The sequence below is a fragment of the Carcharhinus amblyrhynchos genome, chromosome 13, assembly GCF_965287045.1.
Source record: "Carcharhinus amblyrhynchos chromosome 13, sCarAmb.v2.hapA, whole genome shotgun sequence".
Taxonomy (NCBI): Eukaryota; Metazoa; Chordata; class Chondrichthyes; order Carcharhiniformes; family Carcharhinidae; genus Carcharhinus; species Carcharhinus amblyrhynchos.
This window is the reverse complement of record NC_137336.1, coordinates 14,760,032-14,787,519: the sequence shown is the minus strand read 5'-3', so window position 1 is coordinate 14,787,519 and position 27,488 is coordinate 14,760,032. Positions and strand designations below refer to the sequence as shown.

General features: G+C 42.7%; 1 long non-coding RNA gene across 1 annotated transcript; it reads left to right on the top strand.

The window, feature by feature from the left end:
- Positions 1-13,463: 13,463 nt before the first annotated feature.
- Positions 13,464-27,268, top strand: LOC145351732 (uncharacterized). The gene is made up of 4 exons (XR_013888445.1): positions 13,464-13,606; positions 19,114-19,247; positions 20,316-20,495; positions 27,178-27,268. It is a non-coding gene; the product is annotated as an uncharacterized LOC145351732 (long non-coding RNA).
- Positions 27,269-27,488: the final 220 nt, after the last annotated feature.

Sequence of the window (27,488 nt, the reverse complement as noted above, 5' to 3'; positions counted from 1 at the left end):
TGATCATTAAAAGCTTCCCAATCTTCCAGTGTACCACTGGCCTTTGCAATATAGTGTTAGTTTTTGTCTTTATGTTATCCTTAATTTCCTTGCTTAGCCATGAAAGCCTTCCCCACCCCTTTTTCTACCTCTCTGGAATATATTTAAGTTGGGAGAACTTGAAAATCTCCCTAAACATCTGTCACTGTTCATCAACTATCCTCCCTTTCAGTCTCCCAGCTCAGTCCAATAATGTGTCCTCATGCTTCTATAATTTCCTTTACCTAAATCCAGAACCCTAGTAAGGGACTCCAGTTTCTCACACTCAAACTGAATTTGAACAGTGTGCCACGATCACACTTCCCTGGAGGATCTTTAACTATCATAGAGTCATAAAGCAATACAGCACAGAAACAGGCCCTTCAGCCCAACCGGTACATGTCAACCATAGTGCCCTCCAGCTAGTCCTAATTTTGCCTGCATTTGGCCCATATTCTTCTAATCCTTTTCCATCCATATTCTTATCTAAATGCTTTTTAAATGTTGCTATTGAACCTGCCTCAACCACTTTCTCTAGCAGCTCATTCCACATATGCACCACTCCCTGCATGAAAATGTTGCCTCTCAGGTCCCTTTTAAATCTTTCCCCACTCACTTTAAACCTATGCCCTTTAGTTTTCAACTCCCCTTCCCTAGGAAAAGGACTATATGATTTCATCCTATCAATGCCCTTCATAATTTTATACACCTCAATAAGGCCACCCCTCATTCTCCTATGTTCCAAGGAATAAAGTCTTAGACTGTCCAACCTCTCCCTATAACTCAGGCCTTTTAGAACTGGCAACATCCTTGTAAATCTTTTTTGCACTCTTTCCAGTTTATCAATGTCTTTTCTATAACAGGGTGACCAAAACTGTACTCAATACTCCCAAGTGCGGTCTCACAATGACTTATACAACTGTAACATAATGTCCCAACTCCTATACTCAGTGCCTGACTGATCAAGGCCAGTGTGCTAAACGTCTTACCTTACCTGTGACGCCACTTTCAACTAACAATGTACTTGTACTCCTAGATCCCTCTGTCCCTCAACACTCCCCAGGTAAAAGTCCTATCTTTGTTTGACTTTCCAAAATGCAACACCTCACACTTACCTGTATTGAAATCCATTTGCCACTCCTTGGCCCACTTTCCTAACTGATCAAGATCCCCTGTAAATTTTGATAACCTTCTTCGCTATCAACAATGAGATCATTTATTTGCCCTACCTCTTTACATAATACCAAATCTGCTGTCTGGTTGGTTCCGCAATATATCACTGCAAAAAACAATCTCTGATACAGTCAATGAACTCTCCCTTGTGGCTACCCTTGCTAATTTGGTTATTCCAGTCAATATGCATATTAAAATCACCCATTGTAATTTTGTAACCCATTGTAACAGGATTGTAATAGCTATTATTGCAAACAAGATAATGCTTGATGCACATATGAGTATTCCAATGGTTACTAAGTACTTTAGGAGGCCTGGTGATCATGAAAGGCACTATGTGAATGCATTTTTTTTCAGTTAATTGGAAGGGTTCATGTGAAAACCACAGTGGGTGCTATCATTAGTCAAACATTGCCTCCAGCCATGTTATAATAGAGCAGAAGTCATGATCATTCAAAAAAAACGACTCTTCCTATTCTTAATGGATAAGATACGCAGTGCAATTTCATCCTTTATCATCATTTATATCACTGGCAAATGAAGATGGCACATATACTTCATAGGTGAAGGTCATTGGTGGATACTGACTCTGTGGTTTGCCTATTAAAAATATTGAAATGTAGTTGCTGAATACTTAACAATGAACATGTCTGGAAAAATATTGATTGTATAGCTTAGCAATGAATATTTTATGCTTTAGCTGTGGTGGTCCCACCTAGTTTTGTTGTATCAGAATTCTGAGGTTCTGTAGCAAATAAGAAGTAAGCACACCATTGATTTCCATAGCACATCCTGTGCTATCGATGGGAAAGTGTAGATTTGTAACCCAAAGCATCACCCCAAGAGAATATTTCAATATTGTAAACCAAAAGTAATATCCCTTGTGCGAATCCTGAGTAGCTGAGATGCATGGATAGTTACAAATTGGGGCTCATTGAAAACTAAAAACAAATGTTGCTGACTTGTCACTTTTTCCTAATTTTCCTTTCTTTTGAACATTCCCTCCTTCTCCTTGAAGTTGCAGACTCAAGTTGTGCTATTGTTCCAGAGCCACCTGTCAACCACCTTAACTGCTAACTGTTATCTGTTGTTAGTCTGGACAGTGCATGGTGAACAGATTATTTGGTTATAACCAATTCCAATCCTGCCCTCCCCTGATATATACAACATTGCTGTTCACGACCAGGGATAGGAACTTCAGCTAATTACAATAACAGCTTAGGTGTGCCAGAATTAATTTGAAATCACAGAATGATATAGTGCTGAATGAGGCCATTTGGGCCCATTGTGTAATGTACCAGCTGCATGAAAGAGTTATCTAAAGTGTTACTTCTTTCCCCACAGCCTTGCAATGTTTCTCCTTCACGTATTTATCCAATTCCCCCATGAAAGTTGCTATTAAACCTTCCACTGCCCTTTCAATCGTTGTTGCCCCTTCACTCAAAACCACAGCAACATTTTTGCATATATACCAAGGATATCTATTCCTACCTCACCACCACTTTCCATGAATCCGCCACACTCTCTAAATTGTTTGACAGCTTTTCCAACATCCAGTAAGGAGATGAGCAGAAATTCACTCCAACTAAATATTGGAAAGACCAAAACCATTGTCTTTGTTCCCCGATATAGCTCTGTTCCCTAGGCACTGACTCCATCTCTTGGCAACTATCTGAACAGAGTGTTCACCATCTTGGTGTCAGATTAACAGCTTCCATGCGTACGTACACTCACTAAGACCATCTGTTCCCTCCTCCATAACATGGCCTGATATCATCCCTACAGTCGAACTGAACTTAGCGGAGGGCTGGATAAGATTTGGGGTGATGTACCCCCTGATTGGCTAACCTACTGACACTCAGTAATAGAATTCAGTGAAGAATAAAATGAGGTGGGGTCTACAACTGCCCCTCGACATTGTCTCACCTGTTTCCGGCATGTAGGTTAAGTTGAATTTATTCTTCTCTGTCTAGACTCACAAAAATGATCGAGATGCTCAAGGGGCCCGTTGCCAATGAGGTTGCATTCTGACATGATTCACTGTCTTCGAGAGAGATGACAGAATAAGAGTAGGTGGAGGGGAGAGGATGGAGGGAGGGGGGTTAGTGGTGGTTTAAGATGGAGGAGGAAGGTCAAGATCTAAAGTTGCCGAACTCAACCTTGAGTCCTGGCAGTTGCAAGGTGCCCAACCAGAAGATGAGATGCTGCTGTCTTCCAACTTGTGCCAGGATCCATTGGAGCATTGCTGCAGGCCCAGGACAGGCAATGTGGGCACGACAGCAAAATGCTAAGTTAAATGGCAAGGAACAGAAAGGTTGGAGTCATGCTTGCAGACAGAATGAAAGTGTTTCCACAAAGCGGTCACCCAATCTGTGTCTACTCACTCTAATGTACAGAAGAGCAGCAAATACAATAGACCAAATTGAAGGAAGTGTAAATTGCTTAACCTGAAGAGAGTAGCTAGGTTTGAACCTTGAGGAGGAAGGAGTTAAAGGGGAAGGTGTTGCGCCTTCTGCAATTGCAAGGAAAGGGGATGGGGAGCTGGGCGTGATGGAGGATTGGACCAGGTGTCACGGAAGGAGCAGTCCCTGCGGAATGCTGACCGGAATGCTGAAGGAGGGGGAGGGGCGGGAAGGAAACGGATTGCAATCTTGGGTTCCAAAATTAGCAGAAATAATGACTCCCGCGCCATTCATCCAACTTGAAGACAACAGTAAATGTAGTGTTCACAGTTTATTAGGAAGAGAGCCAATGAAGATAAAATTGAACTATAATCAAGAAAAGAGAATATCGATTTAGAGAGTTAGTACCTTTGACTGATTTTCATTTTTGTTTAACCACTGCAAAATAATACAAGCATTGGCGCAGTCGCAGTCACAAAGGAGAAGAAAGAGTTTCAGTAAATTTTTCTGCTTTCCCTGTGCAATCTGTTCTTGAAAAGATACCTATGGGAAATGGCTGAGGCAAAGTTCAGTCCAAAATTTGTATTTGTGCAAGGTTATCATCAAGATTTAATAAAGTTTAATCCAAGGGCTTAAAATGAGACCAAAAAAGTGAATGTTAACTATTCATAAAATGAGTTGACACTGCCCCACACATCCTGCTATCTTTCACAGCACAGAGGGTAAATTGCCCGCATTATTGTCTGCGTACCTTACTGCGAAAGCCTGTGCACACAAGGGTTTCCTCCCACACACCATCTGTTTTGAATGCATATTAGTGTCTCTTCTTTGTGAGTAGTTAAACCATGGGACTGTTCTTTTGAACGTTTTCCATCTCTTCTGACCCACACCCAAGGAAATCCATAAATACCCAGTCATTCATAAATTTCCTCTGGTGTTTGAGGCATTGTAAACAGAGTGGCAGAATTTCCCCGGAGAGCTTATCTCTAGTGAAATCAAACTTTCTTTTGCACTGTTTTATGATTCTGTTTGAAATACTGAAGATCGGAAAGCTTCCCACTGTGCTTATTATGTCAAAACACTTAGCGAACAGACAAAATCTTTGACTCATGACACCATCAAAACAAATGGTTAATAATAATTCCTTCATTTCCGTCTCAAAATTCCTGACAGTTTCCTCTCCCCCACCCCCCGAGCTTTTGATTTGGAGTAGGACTATTTGGTGTGCATCGAGGATGAAGTGTCAAGTCATAGCTGTGAGATTTGAGGGCTTCTTTTTCCCCCTTTCCTCTTGTGAACCTCATAATTTATCCTGGGATATAAAACCAAGGCCAGACGAGGCCTCCTGTATCCCATCAAAAGCCCGTTCGTTTATCTGAGTGCTTGGACAGTGAATCGCAGCAGGCCGTGTGGTGTTCTGTCAAGCTGCAGTCCCTAGGTAGTTGTCAAAAGCAGGAAACTTGGCTGATGCACCCCTCTCAATAGCTTACGGATGCTGAGGCCAATTGTGGTGTACCAATACCTTGGCTGAGATGGGTTAACTCAGCAGACTTCAGAGCTGGTGCCTTTCCTGGTCTGTTTATTACTTAGTACCACTTTGAGAAATGAGTGCATTCCCCAACTATTCGAGAATTCCAACTTCCTGACATTTTGTTTAAACATTTAACTCATATTGACTATTAATAGTAATAAAAGGTTAAAAAAAGAAGCACTAAAATGCACTGGTACAGTATAGTCCTTTTGTAACCAGGAAAAATTCTGAAAATATTATTTCAACCAGATAAAAATCAGAGAAAGAACATAAACATGTATTCGTCCAACAGTTATCAGTGGAAACAGGAAATCCTGTGCAGCACCCATTATACAAATAACATCATCCATTCAGCCTGGCCAGCCAACAAACAGAATGTCATTATTGGACCTTTGACCGTAATGTTTGATTAAAAACAGCCTTATTTAACTTCTGGTGTGTTTTGCACTTCCTCAAGCATCAGCAGATTTAAATGGAAAATACAGTATTGAATAACTAAGTAAAAACCAATGAAAGCATTCACTTATTGTTTCTGGTTAATGCCTGCAATCGTCGTCTCGTGGTTATTGAAGAAGCGCGAGGATTAGCTTTGACATCCTTTAGGCTTATTTTTCTATTTCTGTTCCTTTGCCTTTTGGAATATTTTTGTTTGAACAGTGGGTCCCGATGATCTCATCAGGATGATTAAGCTTGGAGGAGTCACTGAATCTAGGTAATGTGAGCGTGCTGAACCGTCACAGATGCACAAAATCATTTAATAAGGTGCTTCAATCATTTTTCTTTCACATCAACAGTTATCGCTGCCCAGCCCTGTGTTCAGACTAAGCGATTCCTTCAAGACACATTTTCCCAGTGGTGAAATGGCTTTGGTGGATGTGTAGTTTGTCCCTGGGGCTGTGTGCAGCAAGATGGTCTCAGGCAGTTGTGACTCCTGCTATCCATTGAGTTTACAGGAGTCACTTTGCTGACTGGGGGCAGAGGGCATAAGGATAAAGTCTGCCTGTAATATTGTATACCATAGAATCTCTGGTTTAGTCCCTGTGTGGAACTTGCCAGGCTAGTCAACTAGCCTCAGTTCCTTTGCAAGAGGGAATCAGAAAATCAACAAGGTTCTTGCTCCAGTTCAATACCCAATCATTGTTAAGAACCTACGAAATTAGAGCTGGAGTACATCACTTGGCCATTCAAAGATTCAAGAGCATCACAGGAACATAGTACCAGTAGTAGGCCATTCAGCCTGTTGAACCTTCTCCGTCATTTAATACAATCATGGCTGATCGCACACTTCAATGCCTTTCACATCCACTATTCCCATATTCCATTGTTTTTGTTAATCAGAAAACTATTAGCCTCTACTTTAAACATACTCAATGATTGATCTTCCACAGCCCTCTGGGGTGGGGAATTCCAAAGAATCGCAACCCTCTGTGTAAAGATATTTCTCTTCATCTCATTCCGAAGCGGCATTTGTTTTTAAATTGAGCCGCCAGCTTCTAGATTTTCTAACCAATGGAAACATCTTGGGCAGGATATTCCAGCCGCGTTCGCCCTGAAACTAGAAAATCCCACCCGAGGTCAATAGACCTCTCCATGGTCCACCTCTCACCCGCTGCGATTCCCATGGCGGGCAGAATGGCAAAATTCACCCCCTTATCTCCATCTATCCTGACTATTCCTTGAAGTATTTGTAGGTTTCAATGTGATCACCTCGCTTTCTAGAGAATACAGGCCCAGTTTGCCCAATCTAAGATAATCCCGCCATCCCTGGACCAAGTCTGGTGAGCTTTCATTGCATTCCCTCTTTGGCAACAATATTCTTTCTGAGGTAAGGGAACTATAACTGCACACAGTACTCAAGGTGTGATCTAACCAAACTCCAATAGAATTGATGCAAGACCTCACTACTCCTGTACTCACATCCTCTTGTAATAATAAGCTTTCATTCCATTTGCCTTCCTAATAGTTTGCCGTACCTGCATGTTAGCCTTCACTGACTTACGGATAAGGACGTCCAGGTCCCTTTAAGGAATTGGCAAGTGCAAATATTACAATTTAAGAAATACTCCGCACTCCTGTTCCTTCTACCAAAATGGATGACTTCACATTTTTTCTCATTGTTCAGGCATTTCTTTATTTAAAAATTAGTGAACAAGAGGAGTAGCTGCCCTGGCCTGTTGGTTACAAATGTACATGTGGTCTAGGTATTTCTAATTACAAATCATAGAACCCTACAGTGCAGAAAGAGGCCCTTCGGCCCATTGAGTCTGCACCGAACACAATCCCACCCAGGCCCTACCCCCATATCCCTACATATTATACCCACTAATCCCTCTAACTTACACATCCCTGGACGTTAAGGGGCAATTTCTTAGCATGGCCAATCAACCTGACCCGCACATCTTTGGACTGTGGGAGGAAACCGGAGTACCCGGAGGAAACCCACGCAGACACGAGGAGAATGTGCAAACTCCACACAGACAGTGACCCGAGCCGGGAATTGAACCCAAGACTCTGGAGCTGTGAAGCAGCAGTGCTAACCACTGTGCTACCGTGCCGCCCCATGGCCAGAATTTTCTGGATGGTGGGAGCTCGGGCCCAACCAGAAGAGTTGGCGGGGAATGCATCCCGGCCAGCTCAAATAGGCCTGATATTATTTGGTGCTCTAATGATTGGCAGAAGGAGGGACATTCCCCACCCCAGCACCAGGAGGAAATCCTGCTGCGGAGAGCTGCCAGCCAATTTCATTCCAGGAAGAGGCAGTGCAGCTCACTGCCTGGAACTAGATGCCAAAACCTAGAGGGAAGGCATATGGCAGAGGTCAAGGGTTGGGGTAGGCAGGGTTGGGGGGAAATAGGCAAGGCTTGGGGGTTGTAAAGGGCTGATCAGGATCTTGGGGGATAGGTTGGAGAAGTCGGACGTCTGATGTCACTGGGCTCTAAGGAGAAGGCATCTCTATTTTGTAGGGTGCTCCAGATGCTCGCGACCCTGTCCCTACCACCTGAGATCAAACTCTATGCATGCAGCCAGGGGACATCAGTGAAGTTTTGAATGAATACTTCACATTGGCCTTCACTCAAGAGAATGAGAATGAAGATATGGAACTCAGGGAGAGAGACTGCAGGGGCCTTGAGCAAATTGATATAAGGAGTGACAAGGTACTGGAGATTTTAAAGTGGACAAATCTCCAGGTCCAGATGAATTGTGTCCCAGGCTGTTGTGGGAGGAGGTTGTAGAGGTCCTGGGGGTGGAGTCCATGGGTAGAAAACATTTAGAAAACATGTGGGCACTGGGGTAGCTAGAGGGTTACAAATCTCTGTGTAGCTTTTCTTAATAAATGTCTTTTGGGTTCCTGATGAAGTCTTTGGTTGCATCATTGTGTTGGTGACAAGGGTGGAATAGATGATGAGGACACTGCCTGTGGCCCTGGATGTGTGAGTACTGAGATCTTGAGATATTGCCAGATATAGTGTCAACCTGAATTGGTCGGTACAGTCAGAAGTTTAGAAAAATGCCCCAAAGAGTTGTGACTCAGTCTCCAGAATGCAGAAAAGTGAAGAGTCTGAGAGTGCCAGGCTCCTGATCCAAGCAGTGCTATGGGGGGGGTTCGAGTAGCAGACACTGCACTGCAGAGACTGCAGACAACAAGTTCCTAACTTTTAAAGACAAGTCCACAATTTGTTTAGAAGATGAGTTGAAAAGTTGTAAAAACATCCCCTTGGACCTTGAGACCTCATGATCTTGTATTGAAATCAAAGGAAGAGAAGAACAGACTCTGCAAATAAAGAGAGAAAGAAAAGAGGTAGAGATGGCCAAGGGAGTTTTCTGTCAGTAAAAAAAGACAAGTTTTAAAAGTTTTAAAATGGGTTCAAAGGGTGACCTGCCAGGTTCATGCCAAAACTTCAAAAGAACGAGAAAAGCCCACAGAACACCGGCAGCTGTTGACAATTTTTTTTTAAAAAGCTGACAGTCTTAAAGAAGTGTTGCATTTAAAGAGGTAATGCATTTAAAGTGGTAATACATTTAATGTGACAATGCATTTAAAGCAGCAACTACAAGAAGAAACAGAGAACAATAGACAGGATATTTGGAGAAGACTGCAGAGAAAGGAAAACTCTCAAAAAACGTCCATAAGCAACAAAGACCTCAATGAAGAATCAACACAAGACCTCAGAGGAAGACTCAGGGAAGAGGCAACCAAAGACCCCAGAAAGAGGGCAGCGACTGCTCAGGATTTCCAAACTATTTGTATAAAAGTGATGTAAAAGCCTTTTACATCCTCGATATGGCCCTGGATATAATCCTGTTCCCCACTCTGTCCCAGTAGGGCTAGTTTAGAAACATTTTATTGGCACTGAATGAAAATTGGCAGCGAATCATATTAGGTTTATTCCTGCCAGTCATCCTAAACGAAGATGCTTTTAGAAGTTGTTCCAGCAAGGGAAATGGCACCATGTCTTCCTGACGCACAAACAGTCCCTTCACTGAGCTTCGTGGTCACAGCACTTATTCCTTTCTGGCACTGCCAAGACTTCACTGCCCCTCTATACACTTTGAGCACGTTTCTAAAAGAAATCAACTATTCTGGGGGAAATAAACCCCAATCCAGTCTTGTTCCGGAATGAAATTGGATTTGCTAGTATTAACCGTGCAGTGCGGAGCTGTGTGGAATAAAACTTAAATTCAACAAACTGTATCAAATTAGGTGCAAAATTGCAATTTCTTTCCAAAGTTAAGAACGTCATTAAGAACTTATTGATATATGTAGATTTTATATATTCATATATAGATAAAATATATATATGCAAACAAGAGAGAGATCCCAGCATGATTTAATCTTTTGAATGTGGGATCGAATGTGTAAAAGTTGGTTCTTACACACTCAAGCAAATCTCCAGATGTTATCAACACCATCCTTCCACTGTGAAGAAGGCTGTAACCACAGATTTATATCCTGGTGGCCGTGCATGAAAGCTGTTGCCTGAAGTTCTGATGATGGTTCAGCTGTACCACTTACTCTAGAAATAAACTGTGCTGGTTTTGCTTATCTGACTCGAGCTTTGGTTAGCAGTCATTCATATACAAAGGATGCAGAGTTAAGGTAATTGGACAAAGAACCAGAGGTGAGACGAGGAGAAGTCTTTCTCTGCAGAGAGCTTTACGAATGCAGTAACAATAACAATTATTTGTTTTAAACAGCACCTTTAATATGGTAAAACATCCCAAGGTGTTCCAGAGGAGCATTACCTTTTGGAGCATTTGGGGCAACACAGTGGCACGGTGGTTAGCACTCCTGCCTCCCAGCGCCAAGGACCCAGGTTCAATTCGCGGTTCGGGTCTCTGTCTGTATGGAATTTGCATGTTCTCCCCGTTTCTGCATGGGTTTCCTCCTGGTGCTCCTGTTTCCTCCCACAGTCCAAAGGTATGCAGGTTAGGTGCACTGGCCATGCCAAATTATGATGTGGAGATGCCGGCGTTGGACTGGGGTAAACACAGTAAGAAGTCTGACAACAGAAGTCTTAAACCTGGTGTTGTCAGACTTCCTACCATGCTAAATTACCCCTTAATGTCAGAGGGACTAATGTGTGGTAAACGTGTGGGGTTATGGTGATAGGGCTGGGTGGGACTGTGATCGGTGCAGACACAATGGGCCACATTGCCTCCTTCTGCACTATAGGATTCTATGATTCTGCAGTTACCAAACAAAATTTGACATTGAACCTCATAAGGAGATAATAAGGAATATGATCAAAAGTTTGATCATTGAGGTGGGCTTCAAGGGTTGTCTTACAGGAGGGAAAGGGGAGTTTTGGGAGGGAATTTCCTGGGGTAGGGCTGAGGCAGCGTAAACGGCAGCCAATGGGGGAGCAATTGGAAGCGGGTACTCTCAGAAGGCCAGAGTTCAAGGAATGCAGAAATCTTAGAGGGTTGTAGGCCTTGGAAGGGGTTTGAAAATAAGAATGAGAAATTTAAAATCCAGTGTTGATTAACTAGGAGCTAATGCAGTCAGTGAGAACACAGGTGATGTGTGAACTTTGTGTGAGCAAGGGCACCAGCAGTAGCGTTTTGGATAGCAGTTAGGAAGGCAAATGTGATGTTAATATTCATAGGATACACAGAACAGGGATGTGCTTCTGAGGCTGTATAAGGTTTTGGTCATTCCCCATTTGGAATATTGTGAGCAGTTTTGGGTCCCGTATCTAAGGAAGGATGTGCTGACCTTGGGAAGGGTCCAGAGGAGGTTCACAAGAATGAACCCGGGAATAAAGAGCTTGTCGTATGTAGAACAATTGAGGACTCGGGGTCTGTACTTGTTGGAGTTTAGAAGAATGAGGGGGGATCTTATTGAAACTTATAGAATATTGTGAGGCCTGGATAGAATGGATGTGGAGAGGATGTTTCTACTAGTAGGAAAAACTAGATCTAGAGGGCACAATGTCAGGCTAAAGGGACGATCCTTTAAAACAGAGATGAGGAGGAATTTCTTCAGCCAGAGCGTGGCGAATCTGTGGAACTCTTTGCGGCAGAAGGCTGTGGATCCCAGAAAATTGAGTGCCTTTACAACAGAGATAGATAGGTTCTTGATTTATAAGGGGATTGGGGTTATGGGAAAGAGGCAAGAAAAATATCAGCCATGATTGAATGACGGAACAGACTCGATGGGCCAAATGGCCCAATTCTGCTCCAAAGTCTTATGGTCTTAGGACTTGAAGTTAGCAGAGGGTCTGGCTGGCCAGAAGGGCATTGAAATAGTCACATGGAGAGGTGTAAAAGGGATCGCTGAGGATTTCTGCTACAGATGAACCACAGGGCAAACTGCCTTTCAGGGCAGCAGGGCTACACAATGTCAGCGCTGCTGCCTCACAGCGCCAGGGACCTGGTTCAATTCCAATCTATGCGGAGTTTGCACGTTCTTCCCGTTATGAGTGGGTTTCCTTCGGGTGCTCTGGTTTCCTCTCACAGTTAAAAGATGTGCAAGCTAGGTGGATTGACCATACTAAATGTGTGGGGTTATGGGGATAGGGTTGGACTTGAGTGAGGCACTCTGTCAGCAAGTTGGTGCAGATTCAATGGGCCAATGGCTTCCCTCTGCACTGTAGGGGTTCTATGTATCTTTCCACTGGGTTTTGAGAAACAGTGAGGATGGGGGTGAGAGTGGATGGAGTTGGGCAGGGGGTGATGGTGGAGGGGGGCTGCTGAGGGTGGGGGGGCAATAGTTACAGGCTCTCTGTAAATTATTTATTTCTGCAAAGCGGAGGAGACCCCAGGCTTTCAGTCGTTCCAGAAACGAAATTAATGCTGCACCGACATTCAGACCAGAAGGCAAACAGCACTTTTTTTGAGAAATGAAAGAAACACTTTGAAACTAAGGGGAATTGAAATACCTGCGAGCTGGAAATGTTAGCAGAAGGCGCCTGAGGTTTGGAGAGAATACAGTGGAGAATTAGCCTGGGAGTTGAGGGGAGTACTGCAGCGCCACCAATGGAAAAATATGTATATAAAAGCAAAATACTGCTGCTGCTGGAACTCTGAAATAGAAGAACATCAGAGCATAAAAACTAGGAGCAGTGGAAGAGCATCCAACCCATCAAGCCTGTTTTGCAATTCAGTATGACTGGCTTCAACTCCACCTTTCTACCCATTCCTCATATCCCTTGATTCCTGCATGGCTCCTAACTACCCCTGCCTTTGCGGAATATGTGGAACATTCTTTTTTCCAATTCTATTCACCCCACTTCCTCATCTTTTTCTCCAGCGCGTTCCTTGCCTACACCATCAATTTGCCCATCATTGACTTTGTTGCCAACTTTCCTCCCTTCTCTCACCTTCAGCTGGTTCATCTCTAACTTTTCTCTTCCCTTGTTAGACTGTTCTGTCACCATTTAGGGAATAGACTATCAATTAGTACACATTGCAAGCTCACAGACTCCAACAGCTACCTTGACTACTCTTCCTCACACCTTCTTTCCATCATGGACTCAATTCCGCCATCTACGTTCCATCTATTCAGATGGTGCAACCTTCTGTAACTGAGTTTCTGATATGTCTCTCTTTTTCCTCAAGTGTGTTCAATCTATTTCATGCACCTCTGTTCTCAACTTCTTCAGAAGGTCTCATGAAAAGGTCGTACAGTTTAACAGTAAGTCCATGCTTGCAAAACACAAAGTCCCAGATTAGATTTGATTATGCGGACAACATTTGTTAACTATTCCTCAGTGTGCTAGGAATTACACTGACAGCTGATTTAAGATTGTTAGTTGTGCTTGCTGTTGATATATTTGCATGTACTGGAAGCAACATATACACCGAACCTTGTTCTTTGCATACAGGCAGAATATGTACACACATTGCAACAAAAACGGAGAAAGCTGAAGAAACTCAGCAGATCTGGCAGCATCCCTTGGGAGAGGAAACATGTTTCAAGTTTGCAGAGCCCTTCTTCCAGACAATGTATACACACATTGTGCCTGTTTCAGCTAACAAAGTAAGTGACAGCCGTTCACTAGTTCATGCCCCAGAGAAATGCCTTGACAAATCAGAATTAAGTTGCCTGGTTTAAATTTAAAACATTGCTCAGTAGTTAACTGTCAACTGTCCACCATCAACTGGTTCATTCTCCATGGCAACACCTCTACCAATCAGAGTCTGCTTGCCAACTACTCAGGCCTCCCTTATCATACAATATAAATTTGTTGATTTCCTTTACATTGCATTCTTACAAAAGCAAGACGAAAAACTTCCACCACAAAATAGTCTATTTTTTCAGAACTACTCAAATTTATTTCTCCAACCTCCTCATTCTTGTGACTCATCTGGGTCTTGGATCTCCAAATTGGTCTGCTAAGATAGATTTTTAATTCATGGTCATTTAACATTGGAAGTGTGTATAGCTTTAAACGTTATTAGGGAATCCAAGATGGTGATGCCATACGTTTCATCTTAGTGAGGTTTCCTGCGCTTGCCGATCTTGGCAGCAGTTGCAATTTCTGTGTTTTTAAATTTTCAGCAATAACTCCCTGAATCAACATGTTTGATCCTTTCTTGCTGCATTTAAGTATTTTTGGGTCATGAAACTTTTGATTCCTCGCCTTTTCAGTTTATTTATTAATGTCACAAGTAGGCTTACATTAACATTGCAATGAAGTTACTGAGAAAATCCCTTTGTCGCCACACTCCAGTGCCTGTTCGGGTACACTGAGGGAGAATTTAGCATGGCCAATGCATCTCATCAGCATGTCTTTTGGACTGTGGGAGGAAACTGGAGCATGCTGGACAAAACCCACGCAGACACGGGGAGAAAGTGCAGACTCTACGCAGACAGTCACCCAAGCCGGAAATTGAACCTGGGTCCCTGGCACTGTGAGGCAGCTGTGCTAACCACTGTGCCACTGTTCAACTGTCAATTATTTGTTTATTTAATTTCATTTCTTTTTTGCTCGGAGCGAATTAGGATGTGACATGGTTGGGCACCCACTCAGGAAGTTCATGGTGCATATTAAAACAACGATTCTGACAGCTGCTGACTTAAATTTTTTCTTAAATACATTCTGGCCAAGAACCTGCGTTTATGAGCTCGTCCCTGCTTGGTCATCAGGCTCTATAATCTTTAGGTATTGAAGGTGGCCTTCAGCAGGATTCAATGGAGTCTTCTGCAACAGTGTAAAGTTTTATTCCTGACTTCTGCTCCCACTTCCGCTTTGGAGCTTGTCTCAGCTGGTCTCTGTCTGTGTCTTCATTTCTGGTGTTTTTCAGTCAAGTCAGGATATTGCTCTGTTCAATCTGCGGGGTTTTAAATTCCTTCTCCAGCTTCTGTGAGGCTCTGTTCTTTTTTTCTGAAAGTTGCCACTGCTGCCTCCATGCGGTAGAATATTGTGTGTAGTTCAGAAGGTTTCTTGAAGAGGTTCTGAGTCTTGTTTAACAGTAAGTGTTTTATTAACTACTATTGACTAGGTACGTAAAAGTAGTACAAGTTTAAGCTGGGGGCTGTCTCCATGCTTGCCTCTACACACGTCTCGGTCCAGTATAAGACTGCCCTCTAGATTCAGATTATGTGTTCCTTTACATCACATTGTGGATGGTGCTTTGCTCAATCCCACATTAACCCTGTCTATGCCAGACTCTTTTACAACACTACCCTCCCTGCCTCATGATGAAATAGCTCTTGTCCAAATGTTCTCCACCCAACCAGCCTCCGTATTAATCTGACATTTCTACCACATCCGTATCGACCGTTAGCACGGGAAGTCTAGTTTAATTGTTTATCTGCACTGTTTACCTTAAGATTTTTGTGGTGAAAAGAAGCTCATTACAGGCACCCTGTATTTACTCTTCAGTGAAACAGCTTCCTTTTTTAACCACTTTATTTACTATAGCTAGCCGAGACTGAAGCTATTGTAATGTGAGTTTATATGCAGTATCTGAAAACCTTTTTAAAAAACTTTTACTGCTTGACAAAGTTCCACAGCCAATGCCCAGTGTGGACCAGGCAGACCCAAATCCATCTCCTTGTTTCTCCAAACACCAAATTCAAATTGGATCCAATTCATGGGCCCCACAAGAGAGACAAACAAGATCCAAGCTGACAAGATAAAGCCACGTAATCCCATCTTGGTCTTGATCCGACACTTGACCTTAACAAAAAGGTTGAAAACCATTACGTGTTCGCCGGTTTAGGAATCTCTGTCTCACTAAATATTTCCAGTCTGAACCCTACCTTCAAACCCTTGCAACTGAGCAAAATAACATTAGTCACCACACTGAGAAAAGTCGTAGCTGTTCTCTGTTGAACGTGGGTGTTTCACGGTTATAGTGGGCACCAACAAACCAATTGCACTCCCCTCTCTCTCAGTTGAGGAAACATCAACTGGATAGTTGGAAAGATTAAATGAGAACTTTTCTGTCTGTAGTTGAATCTCACTCCACCTACCTCATAAAATGAAGTGTTAATGTGAGTGATCCTGTTAGCCCTAAGTATAAAAAAAGACAGTAAAAGTTTTTACAAATATATAAAGAAGAAGAGGCTGGCTAGAGTGAATGTTGGACCCTTAGAGGATGAGAGGGGGGATTTAACGGTGGGAGATGAGGAAATGGCTGAGGCCTTAAATAAGTTTTTTGCCTTGGTCTTCACGGAGGAGGACACAAATAGTTTGCCGGATCTTAAAGATAGAAGGATGGGAGGAGTTGAGGGCCTGAATGCGATTACTGTCACTAGAGAGGTAGTGCTTGATAGACTAATGGGACTGAAGGTGGACAAGTCCCCAGGACCGGATGGAATGCATCCCAGGGTTCTGAAAGAGGTGACAGTGGATGCCTTAGTAATTATTTACCAAAATTCGCTGGATTCCGGGGAAGTGCCGGAAGATTGGAAAACGGCTAATGTTACGCTGCTGTTTGAAAAAGGTAGCAGACAGAAGGCAGGTTAGTTTAACGTCTGTAGTTGGAAAAATGCTTGAATCTGTCATCAATGAAGAAATAGCGAGGCACTTAGAAAAGAATGGTTTGATAGAGCAGACGCAGCATGGATTCATTAAGGGGAAGTCGTGTTTGACAAATTTATTGGATTTCTATGAGGATGTGACTAGTGCGGTAGACAGAGGGGAACCGGTGGATGTGGTGTTTCTAGATTTTCAAAAGGTGTTTGATAAGGTGCCTCATAAAAGGTTTCTACAGACGGTTAGGGTGCCCGGAGTTGGGGGTAAGGTGTTAGCGTGTTTAGAGGATTGGTTGTCTAATAGGAAGCAGAGAGTTGGTATCAATGGGTGCTATTCTGATTGGCAGTTGGTGACTAGTGGAGTGCTGCAGGGATCGGTGCTGGGATCTCAGCTATTTACCATTTATATAGATGATCTGGAGGAGGGGGCTGAGTGTAGGGTGATGAAATTTGCTGATTACATGAACATGAGTGGAAAAGCAAATTGCGTGGAGGGTGTGGAAAGTCTGCAGAGGGATCTGGATAGGCTAAACGAGTGGGCAAGGACCTGGCAGATGGAGTACAATGTTGGCAAGTGTGAGGTTATCCACCTTGGCAGAAATAATAGCAGGAGGGATTACTATTTAAAGGGAAAAAAGCTGCAGCATTCTACGGTGCAGAGGGACCTGGGTGTCCTTGTGCATGAGTCACAAAAACCCAGTCTGCAGGTGCAGCAGGTGATCGAGAAGGTGAATGGAATGTTGGCCTTTATAGTGAGGGGGATAGAATATAAAAGCAGGGAGGTCTTGCTGCAACTGTACAGGGTACTGGTGAGGCCGCAGCTGGAGTACTGTGTGCAGTTTTGGTCGCCGCACTTGCGGAAGGATGTATTAGCCTTGGAGGGAGTGCAGAGGAGGTTCACTAGGCTGATACCGGACATGAGGGGATTGGACTATGAAGAGAGACTAAATAGACTGGGTCTGTACTCGTTGGAGTTTAGAAGGATGAGGGGGGATCTTATAGAGACGTATAAGATAATGAAAGGGATGGATAGGGTAGAGGTAGAGAGATTCTTCCCGCTCAGAAAGGATAGCAGGACTAGAGGGCACAGCCTCAGGTTAAGGGGGGGGTGCAGTTTAGAACAGAGTTGAGGAGGAACTTCTTCACTCAAAGGGTGGTGAATCTCTGGAATTCTCTCCCGTTGAAGTGGTGGAGGCTGCCTTGCTAAATATATTTAAGACATGGGTAGATAGGTTTTTGATGGACAAGGGCTTTAAGGGTTATGGGGAGAAAGCGGGAAAGTGGAACTGATCCACTTCAGATCAGCCATGATCTTATTGAATAGCGGAGCAGGCTCGAAGGGCTAGATGGCCTACTCCTGCTCCTATTTCTTATGTTCTTATGTTCTTACATGCGCAGTCAGTAGAGTCATAGAATCCCCACAGTGCAAAAGGAGGCCATTCAGCCCATCAAGTCTGCACCAACAACAATCCTATCCGGGCCCTATTTCCATCACCCCACGTGTTTACCCTGCTAATCCCCCTGACACTAAATGTCAATTAAACATGGCCAATCAACCTAACCCACTCATCTTTGGAGTGTGGGAGGAAACTGGAGCGCTTGGAGTAGACACGGGGAGAACATGCAAACTCCACACAGACCCAAGGCCAGAATTGAACCTGGGTCCTTGGTGCTGTGAGGCAGCAGTGCTAACCACTGTGCTGCCCCATAGTGAGGGCAATGTTTGAACTCTATCAGTGCCAATTATTGAATATCACTTGCCAGTGAAGAGTGGTGCATCTGATCAGTAACAAAATACATGCATAAATGTACAGGGAGTGATTATCCCAGCCTGCTGTGGTGCTATAGCAGCGTAATGTGCCAGAAAACATCAGTGGAGGATGGTTAGCAGGCTCCTCGTTGGGCACCATGGCCTCCATAAGTCTCTGGAACCTGGATTTCTGACTGAAGTCTCCGGGCTTTATAACATGTCACATTATTCTTAGAAACATGTCCCTGAACTATAATGAGGCAGCATGGTGTCACAGTGGTTAGCACTGCGACCTCGCCGAGCCAGGACCCCAGTTTGATTCCCGACTTGGGTCACTGTCTATGCGGAGTTTGCATGTTCTCCCTGTGTCTGCGTGGGTTTCCTCTGGGTGTTCCAGTTTCCTCCCACAGTCTGAAAGACACGCTGGTTAGGTGGATTGGCCATGCTAAATTCTCCCTCAGTGTACCCGAACAGGCGCCGGACTGTGGCAACTTGGGAATTTTCGCAGTAACTTTATTGCAGTGTTAATGTAAGCCTACTTATGACTAATAAATGGGTAAGGAAATAAGAAACATGATCAAGGGTCTGTTGGGGATGCTCTTAGCCTTCCCTGGTTGCTCTGCTTGTAAAATAAGATGAGGCGTTTCTTGCATTTGCTTGTGTCCAGTGGATATATGGTCTGTTGACACTGTAATTTACATTAATCCTTTCATTGGCAGTCCTTGAAAAGTGGCTGATGAAACAGGTGAAAGTATTTGGAGGTAGTCCAGCAGAGGCTTTACATCCCATATGGTATTATACCTTGGCACAGGTGGTTTGATGTTATACACATCTCTAACAAAACAAGAGACTGGTGGATTTGAACCCAATGTGTGCCCAACAAAAGATGACAAAGCTGGCATTGCTGTGTTCATGGCATCGAAGAACAGTCTGTAAAATAATGAGGTTAGTAATTCCAAAACATTTTCCACATGTGTTTGCAATGGATTAACTTATCATTGACTGCAAAAACCTTTTGATTGCTTGATGTCAGTGGTGTACTATTTCCTAATCAATGGCCTCCAGGCAGATAGGACAATGTCAGCAGTTTCTGGTCTTGTAAACCTTTCCTAGTAACCTGGATGCTGTAAGGTTAAGATGTTCATGAGGCAGATGCAGGCTGTTGAAGTCGGTTGAGAAATTAAAAGCTTTGTTGCTGGGAGTGTCATAGATTCTTGCACTGGTGCACACAACAATCTTCAAAAGCATGGCTGTGTTGGCCATTTCAGTCCTATTGTGAAACCATTGGCTTCCTCCCTTTCAATTTTCTATAACCATGTATTAGTGGGGGAATTGCATCGAAGAAATAGCTTTGGCAGGGAATTGAAAAAGCCATGGTCCAGTCATGAGAAAAGATCATTTCCTACCTGTGCATTTAAACATCATGCAAAAACATTAATATCTGGTTTTCCATACAATTGACATAGCTGTAGGAAAACAGCCCCATTTAGTTTCCATTCAAGCTGATCACTGAATTTTTTCCAACAGCTCTTTGATTCCGAGACACCAGTCAAATAATTTCTAGTGGCCCAAACATCTCTACAAATACATCATTTCCAGAAAATCTTGACCGGTATGATGATTGCCTATACCTCCCATACTGTATACATACACCACTGTCACTGTGCTCTCTTGTTGCATGACAATATGTACATGGCTGTTGTTTCCAAAAAAACTCACAAGACAAAGAAAGCAGCCTTCAGTTCAAAGTTATTAATTTTATTCCCTGCTGCCTGTACTTTCTCTTCAGAATTCCTTTCTTCCAATGTGTGGGGCACCAGTCGATACATCCCACCCTGAGCCTGAGCTTGCTTGTGATGTGTATTGTTGGTGTGCCCTTAACACTGGTATGAACTGTGGTTGATACATTGTCAAACCACCAAGTGAGCTCATTGCCAGCTGTAGAAGTGATAATTTTTTGTTAAAATGCTCTTGGTTTTCTTTTCAAGCTCATGTTTATCTTCCTCTTTCCAGGCTCCCTGTAATGCAATTGACCCACATTGTACCACAGGGAAAACAACCACTAATCACAGAGGAAACCAATCGTATTGCTGGTGAACGTAAAGCCAACAAAATGTTTGCAGAGACAACATAGTTCCACTTATTTTGCTTCAGTGAGACTGACTTGGATTGTGGGGGAAGGTACCTAGAAAGGTAATTTTGTGTAATGGGTCAAGGACTGATTGGTGTGGGTGTTTGATGAAACTGAGATCAGATAATATTCAGGTGGTTTTCTTTGATCACATCCATTGCTCCCTGTTTCATCTTGGCAACAAGTGAGATGTTTTATATATACAGGTGCCACTACAGTATGATCCTTGCTCCTTGTTGTTGCAAATGGCTTTAACAACTTTGCGAAATTATGCATTCCTGAGCTCAGTCTATTTGGTAACGCCCCAAACTGCCACAGTCCCTTTCCATCTGACTTTTAGGTATTTATATGTTATCTTGCAATTGGTAGTGCAATTCTTTGAAGCCTATTGAGGCCATAAAAAAGCACTTGGTGAGGAACTGTACAGTAACATCAGAAGATCCCCTTTTAAAATGGTGGTATTTTATATGAATAATCAAATTTGATAAACCTACCTTAAGGCAATGTCCACCATCTGAATAGACTGAATAGACTGGGCTTGTCCTCGTTAGAGTTTAGAAGGATGAGGGGGGATCTTATTGAGACGTATAAGATGATGAAAGGGATGGATAGGGTAGAGGTGGAGAGGTTCTTCCCGCTCAGAAAGGACAGCAGGACTAGAGGGCACAGCCTCAAGATAAAGGTGGGGGGGGCGCAGTTTAGAACGGAGTTGAGGAGCAACTTCTTCACTCAAAGGATGGTGAATCTCTGGAATTCTCTGCCCGTTGAAGTGGTGGAGGCTGCCTCGCTAAATGTATTTAAGACGCAGTTAGATAGGTTTTTGGTAGGCAAGGGGATTAAGGGTTATGGGGAGAAAGCGGGAAAGTGGAACTGAGCCACTTCAGATCAGCCATGATCTTATTGAATGGTGGGGCAGGCTCGAAGGGCTAGATGGCCTACTCCTGCTCCTATTTCTTATGTTCTTATGTTCTTATCTTTCTTGTGTGAAGCAAAAATATTTGAGACAAAATGGCCAAGACTTTTCAGTTGGAGGGATTTCCCTGCCCACCATCTAAAACGTCAGCGGAGGAAACATCCCAACTGATACTTCTTGTCCCACGGTGATTTCAGTTTTTTTTTATAAAACCTATCAAACCAAGTCAAACAAACTGAGGGACAACTAAAAGAGCCAGCCCCTTAAAGAAATACTGCCTTCAACAAAAAAACAAAGCTCAAATGAAACTTGAAACATCAAACTAAAATGTCATTAAAGTGATCAATAAGTCCCCAGAGTCCAAGTCCCGGGAGTCCAGGACCAGGTAAGTGTGGGGATCTTGGAGTTGAATGGGGAGATGAGGCCCAAGGGAGCGGGCAGAAGTGGGGTGGTGGGGTGGGGATGTTGCTGGAGAGGAAATGGATGAAGGGAGGTCTTTTGAGGCCCAGTGCTAAATGGAGGTGGTTGATGGAGGTACCTGAGTTACTATAACTGAGAAAAATAATAAAGATGCAATGCTATCGATCTCAGATGTAAGAAATGTTAGAGTCCAATAAAAGTTAAAAGAATACACATTAATCCTTGGTTTGTGTTTGAGTCTTAGATTGTTGCAAATTGCAACTGTTTAAAGTTAGTAGGTTTGATGTAGAATTTTGGATTTGACTTGATTCATGTTTGTTGAAGACATTCTTCAGCTTCAGAGAGAGTGAGCGATCTTTACTGCTCTTTTCCAGCAGTGTTTTTAGATACTCAATTTATTTCTCCTCCTCATCCACCTTTATTCTGATTTTAAAACACATGTCTGTAAATTCCCAGAAAGGAATTGGATTAGCATGTCTTGCAGACCAAGCAATCCCATATTTTGATCTTTTCACCTCTGACACATTTGAAGATAGCAGTCAATAGGAGATGGAGCAAATTTGTTTGGAATTGAGAAATGGATTATTTATGATCCAGTAGAATGGTGGAAGAGGTTCAAGTGGCAGTTATTTTGGCCAGTGTGATAGTAGTACTGCAAATGATATAAATACATAAATTTTATTTTTTAATGTTTAAGGGGAATGTTTAAAATATCAGCTTTATTCTCCACGTAGTCAGTATGTCTGGCAGGAATATAACCAAGATGGTGGAAGAGTAGGATAGTTACTCATTTAAGCCTTGCAAGTGGTTATGGTAAGTAGAGTTAATGAACGTTTGTTCATTTAAGTTATCCTGGGATTTCTGATTAGGATGATTTACAGGGCCATGTGATGATGTGGTTTATGTGCAGTGTTGGGTCTGTAGCAGAAAGCACAGTTTTGATCTAGTTCTAGTTGGAAATTGTGGTGTGCCCATGGAGGTTGTCATGCATTTGGAAGGTGCTGTCTAAGCATCTTTGGTGAATTTCTGCAGTGGATCTTGCAGATAGTTCTGCTATTACTGACCGTCAATGGTGGAGGGAGTGGATGTTTGTGGATGGAGCTGCTTTGTCCTGGATGGCGTCAAGTTTCTTGGGTGTTGTTGGAGCTGCATTCATCCAGGAACTGAGGAATATTCCATCACACCCCTGACTTGGAAGTGGTGGACAGGCTTTGGGGAGTTAGAAGGTGAGCTACTCACCACAGTATTCCTAGCTTCTGAGCTGCTCTTGTAGTTTACGTGTTTATGTGGCAAGTCCAGTTGAGTTTCTGGTCAATGGGAACCCCAAATATGTTGACAATGGGGGATTCAGTGATGGTAACACCATTGAATGTTAAGAGGCGGTGGTTAGATTGAATTGTTTAAGTTGAATTCAATAAACTTATTTTGTTAAGTTGAATTCAAGAAGTTTATTTTGGGGAATATGATCCACAATTCTGAAATTCTTTTTCATATTGTCATGACCTTGCAGGTTGGGCTAGAACCACCTGTGTTCAAATTACCAGAGGAGCCTGTAGCTATGATGAAATAACATCGCAAAAGCATAGCTGCAGTGTTCCTACAGGCTTGTTAGAATATTGTTATCTGCTTGTTTACATCCTTTCAAAAAAGTTGCCATGGAAATCAAACAATAAACTACAGCAACACTGAAGAAGAGTTTGCCAGAAACACAGTGGGGCTGTTGAAGCATTTGGAAATATTCTGCAATGCAGTGTACGAAGATATAAAGAGGCCAGTTACAGATATTATTGTGTTGTGTTGTTCTGCCTATGCTGACTGCATGTGCCCAAGCTTGGGGAATGTCATTACCAAGCACTCCCAGATTAGCTAACACCACAGATTAAATGCAAGGCCAAACTTCTATTGAACAGCAAGGTCCATAAGGGGTTACAAGGTTTGATTTAATCTGTGTGGCGTAAATTGCACATTGAGGCTCAAACTGACTGAGGCTGGAATTTTATTGCCTCGCCTGTCCCCATTCTGAGGCTCGCAGAATGGGATTCTCGTTGGCCTTGAGCAGGGCTTTATGAGCCTTGCCTAAGCGATGTCATAAAATCCCACCCTGAATCTCCAACTTCTGCACCGCGTTACTGGTATGTCTGACGGTTCAGGCTGCATTTGCATCAGACTCTGCAACATCAACGTAGTACCGGGTATGTCAATGTGTGGGACACAAGAGGAAAGACAGCAGCAGAACACTGCAAATGTTTTCCGGGTAAATCTCTCTATGATTGCTGAAGCAAACCAAGTCAACAAAGCTACAGGTGAAAAGGAAGCAGGGAGGCTGGAATTCTCCCAAAGAAATTCTAAGTGTTAAATTTGCAGGGAAACTGGAATAATTGACTTTTTTTTTAGTGGGAGCTTTCACTAGAACCTCCAACACTGTGCGTTGCAGAGGCCACCAGTGTGAATATCATTAGATTTCAGGAGGTGAGGCCTATCCCACCTGGGAGGTTGAAACCAATGGGCCTCTGTGCAAGCGCAGTGGTCCCAAACTGTCAGCGTCCCGTTTGGTGATCAGCTCGATCGTTAGCGGGTCTGGAGAATTCAATCACGGACCCGCTAATTACATGTAAATTGTATTAAGAACAGATTAAGACGACTTACCTGGTCTTCCAGCTGGTTTCCAGCACAGATCCACGCTGCCAGAAATCCGGCACTGGGAGATGTGTTTGTGGCGGGAATGTACGGGCAAATCCTGAGCATGCCCAGCAATAAGATGCTCCCACCCCGCTGTGCTAGAAAATGAGCATTGTAAGGTGGAAGAATCACTCCCAGAATCTTCATAGCTAAACCGCAGAACACCGGATTCTCAAAACCAACCATTCACCTGCTCAAGTCAGTGCTACTGCAATCACAAATCACAACAGGCACATCATTCCAAGATCGACTCTTCACAGACATGTGAAAGACTGATTTGTACATATTATTCCGTTTACCTTTGGAATCAACTCTCATTTTTAACTTGTGTGACTGCATAAACATGTACGTTAATCACTTCCCTCACATTTAGTAATAAATTATTTCTTTAACTGATTTAGATAAATGCAAGGTGATGCATTTTGGTAGATTAAATCAGGGCAGGACTTATTCAGTTAAGTCTTTGGGGCGTTGGGGAGAGTTACAGAACAAAGCGATCTAGAAATACAGGTTCATAACTTGTTGAAAGTGGAGTCACAGGTAGACAGAGTGGTAAAGAAGGCATTCGGCATGCTTGGTTTCATCGGTCAGAACATTGAATACAGGAGTTGGGACGTCTTGTTGAAGTTGTACAAGACATTGGTAAGGCCACACTTGGAGTACTGTTTACAGGTCTGGTCACCCTATTATAGAAAGGGTATTATTAAACTAAAAAAGTGCAGAAGAGATTCACTAGGATGCTACCGGGACTTGATGGCTTCAGTTATAAAGAGAGGCTGGATGGGGACTTTTTTCCCTGGAGTATAGAAGGCTGAGGGTGATCTTATAGAGGTCTATAAAATAATGAAGGGTGTAGATTAGTTAGATAATCAATATCTTTTCCCAAAGGTAGGGAAGCCTAAAATTAGAGGGCCTAGGTTTAAGGTGAGAGGGGAGAGATACAAAAGGATCCAGAGGGGCAATTTTTTCGCACAGAGGGTGCCAGAGGTAGTAGTAGAGGGGGGTACAATTTTAAAAAGCATTTAGACAGTTACAGGGTAAGATGGGTATAGAGGGATATGGGCCAAATGCAGGCAATTGGAACTGCCTTAGGGTTTTTTTTAAAAAAGGGGGCAGCATGAACAAGTTGGGCCAAAGGGCCTGTTCCCATGCTGTTATGACTCTATGACTATGACTCTATAACTGAAGAAAGCAGAAGTGGACTTACAAGTTGTGAAACCATGCACTCATCTTCGTTTCTGGGTCCGTCCCCCAATCTCACACCCCTCCCGACCTTACCCAACTTTACTCCAGAGAACGTAAAGGTAGAAACCTCAAAAACGCACAGGTTTTTCACTGTTTTTTAACTTGTAAAAATACACATGTAAGAATAATTGCTGATTTGAAATCCAAGCTTATCTCTTGTCAGAATGACAATAAAGATAGTTAATATTATGACGTGTGAATCCTGAGCTGAGCGCAAATGGAACTTGCTGGTGAGCAGTGGAGAACTCAGCTGACGCAGGACAGAATGAGCCAGTGCAGTGCAGGAACAAGTACTCCAATCAATAAAATGCACATGCTGCCATTCGGTATATTTCAGAATTTTATTCAGTTTCAAAAATAGAAGTTAACTCCCTTACTTCCCCTCAAAATCAAAGAATTTATTGCCATAAATTCACATGAGGGAAGGGTCTATTGAGTCCAAGTCTAATATCAGTGTTTTTGTCTGGCAGGATTCCGTTCTTTGTCCCAGAGACTTTCTGAAGGCCAGTCCCGAGAGTGATGGTTGTTAGAATTGCCAGCATGTTACCAGTTACAGTCATCATATCAGACCAGCAATGATCCATTTTGAAAAATAGAATTTAAACAAGAGAATATGATCTTATTGAATGGCGGGTCAGGCTCGAAGGGCTAGATGGCCTACTCCTGCTCCTATTTCTTATGTTCTTATGTTCTTAATATGGAAGAGGGACATATCTTTCAGATCTTTTGTTTCATTCCTAGTTGGCATGGTAATTTCAATCACTTTTTTCTACACATTTTCTCTATAAAACCATAAATTATAATATCATTGGTAAAATCTTGTAAATACTCACTTTCAATCATTAGTATTGTTGATCTTGTCATATGTTGCTAACTTATTGTACTTGACAAATAGTTTTTAACTCTTTTCAGTGCAGAAAAAGTACAATCATTTGAAGCAATTGTGGCAAGTATTGTTGAAAATATTTTCAGGAAGATTTCCATATTTGGAAAGGTTACCTGTTAGGTGTATATCATGTACAAATCTGTACAAATCAGCTGATGATCTCACCGTATCAAACTCATCATTATTGATGAAATGAATCAATTGTTTCATTTCATCTTCAAAAAGATTTGTGTCCACGTCCTCCTAGTAGAACTCACTTAATTTCTCACTGCAGTGGCTTTTAGCATTTTCTCCCAAACTTCTGTCAAAAAGTATGAAAATTAAATCAACAGTTTTCTTCAGAGATTCACTTCTACTCTGCAATTGCACATTATGGCACCACACTTAACATTGGCAGTCTCAACAATGACCTCCTCTTTCACTTTTGTAGTGATTTAATTGTCTCTAGTTTCATTGAAAAATAACTTCTTGAATCTAGTATGCTTCTCATCATCAGAGGGGCTTACATTTTTTGTTATTGTTAGTGCCAATGCGTCCCTGAACAATAGTCATTGTGAACTTCGCTGTCACTTTAAATTTTCCATTTTGTTTTTGCTTGTAGGTGTGGCCTACTCTCAGGTCCAATTGCCTGCTCCAAGCATGATTACAACATTTTCCAGCAGTGCGTGGAAAACAGGAAGAAAAGAAAGAAAAGACATAAACATTTTCAACAAAGTTGAAAATATGTACAGCTTTCTCACAGTATTCAGCTGCAGCATTGCAAATTAATTTCAAGGAGTGGCTGGAACATAGGATGAATAATGCACAGGGGCTTGCAATGTTCAGTCTTATTTGGAGACCTGAATGTTTTCCTGCCATATTTGCAGCATTATCAAAGATATGCCCAAGAGAATTTTTGATGTCCAAACCTAA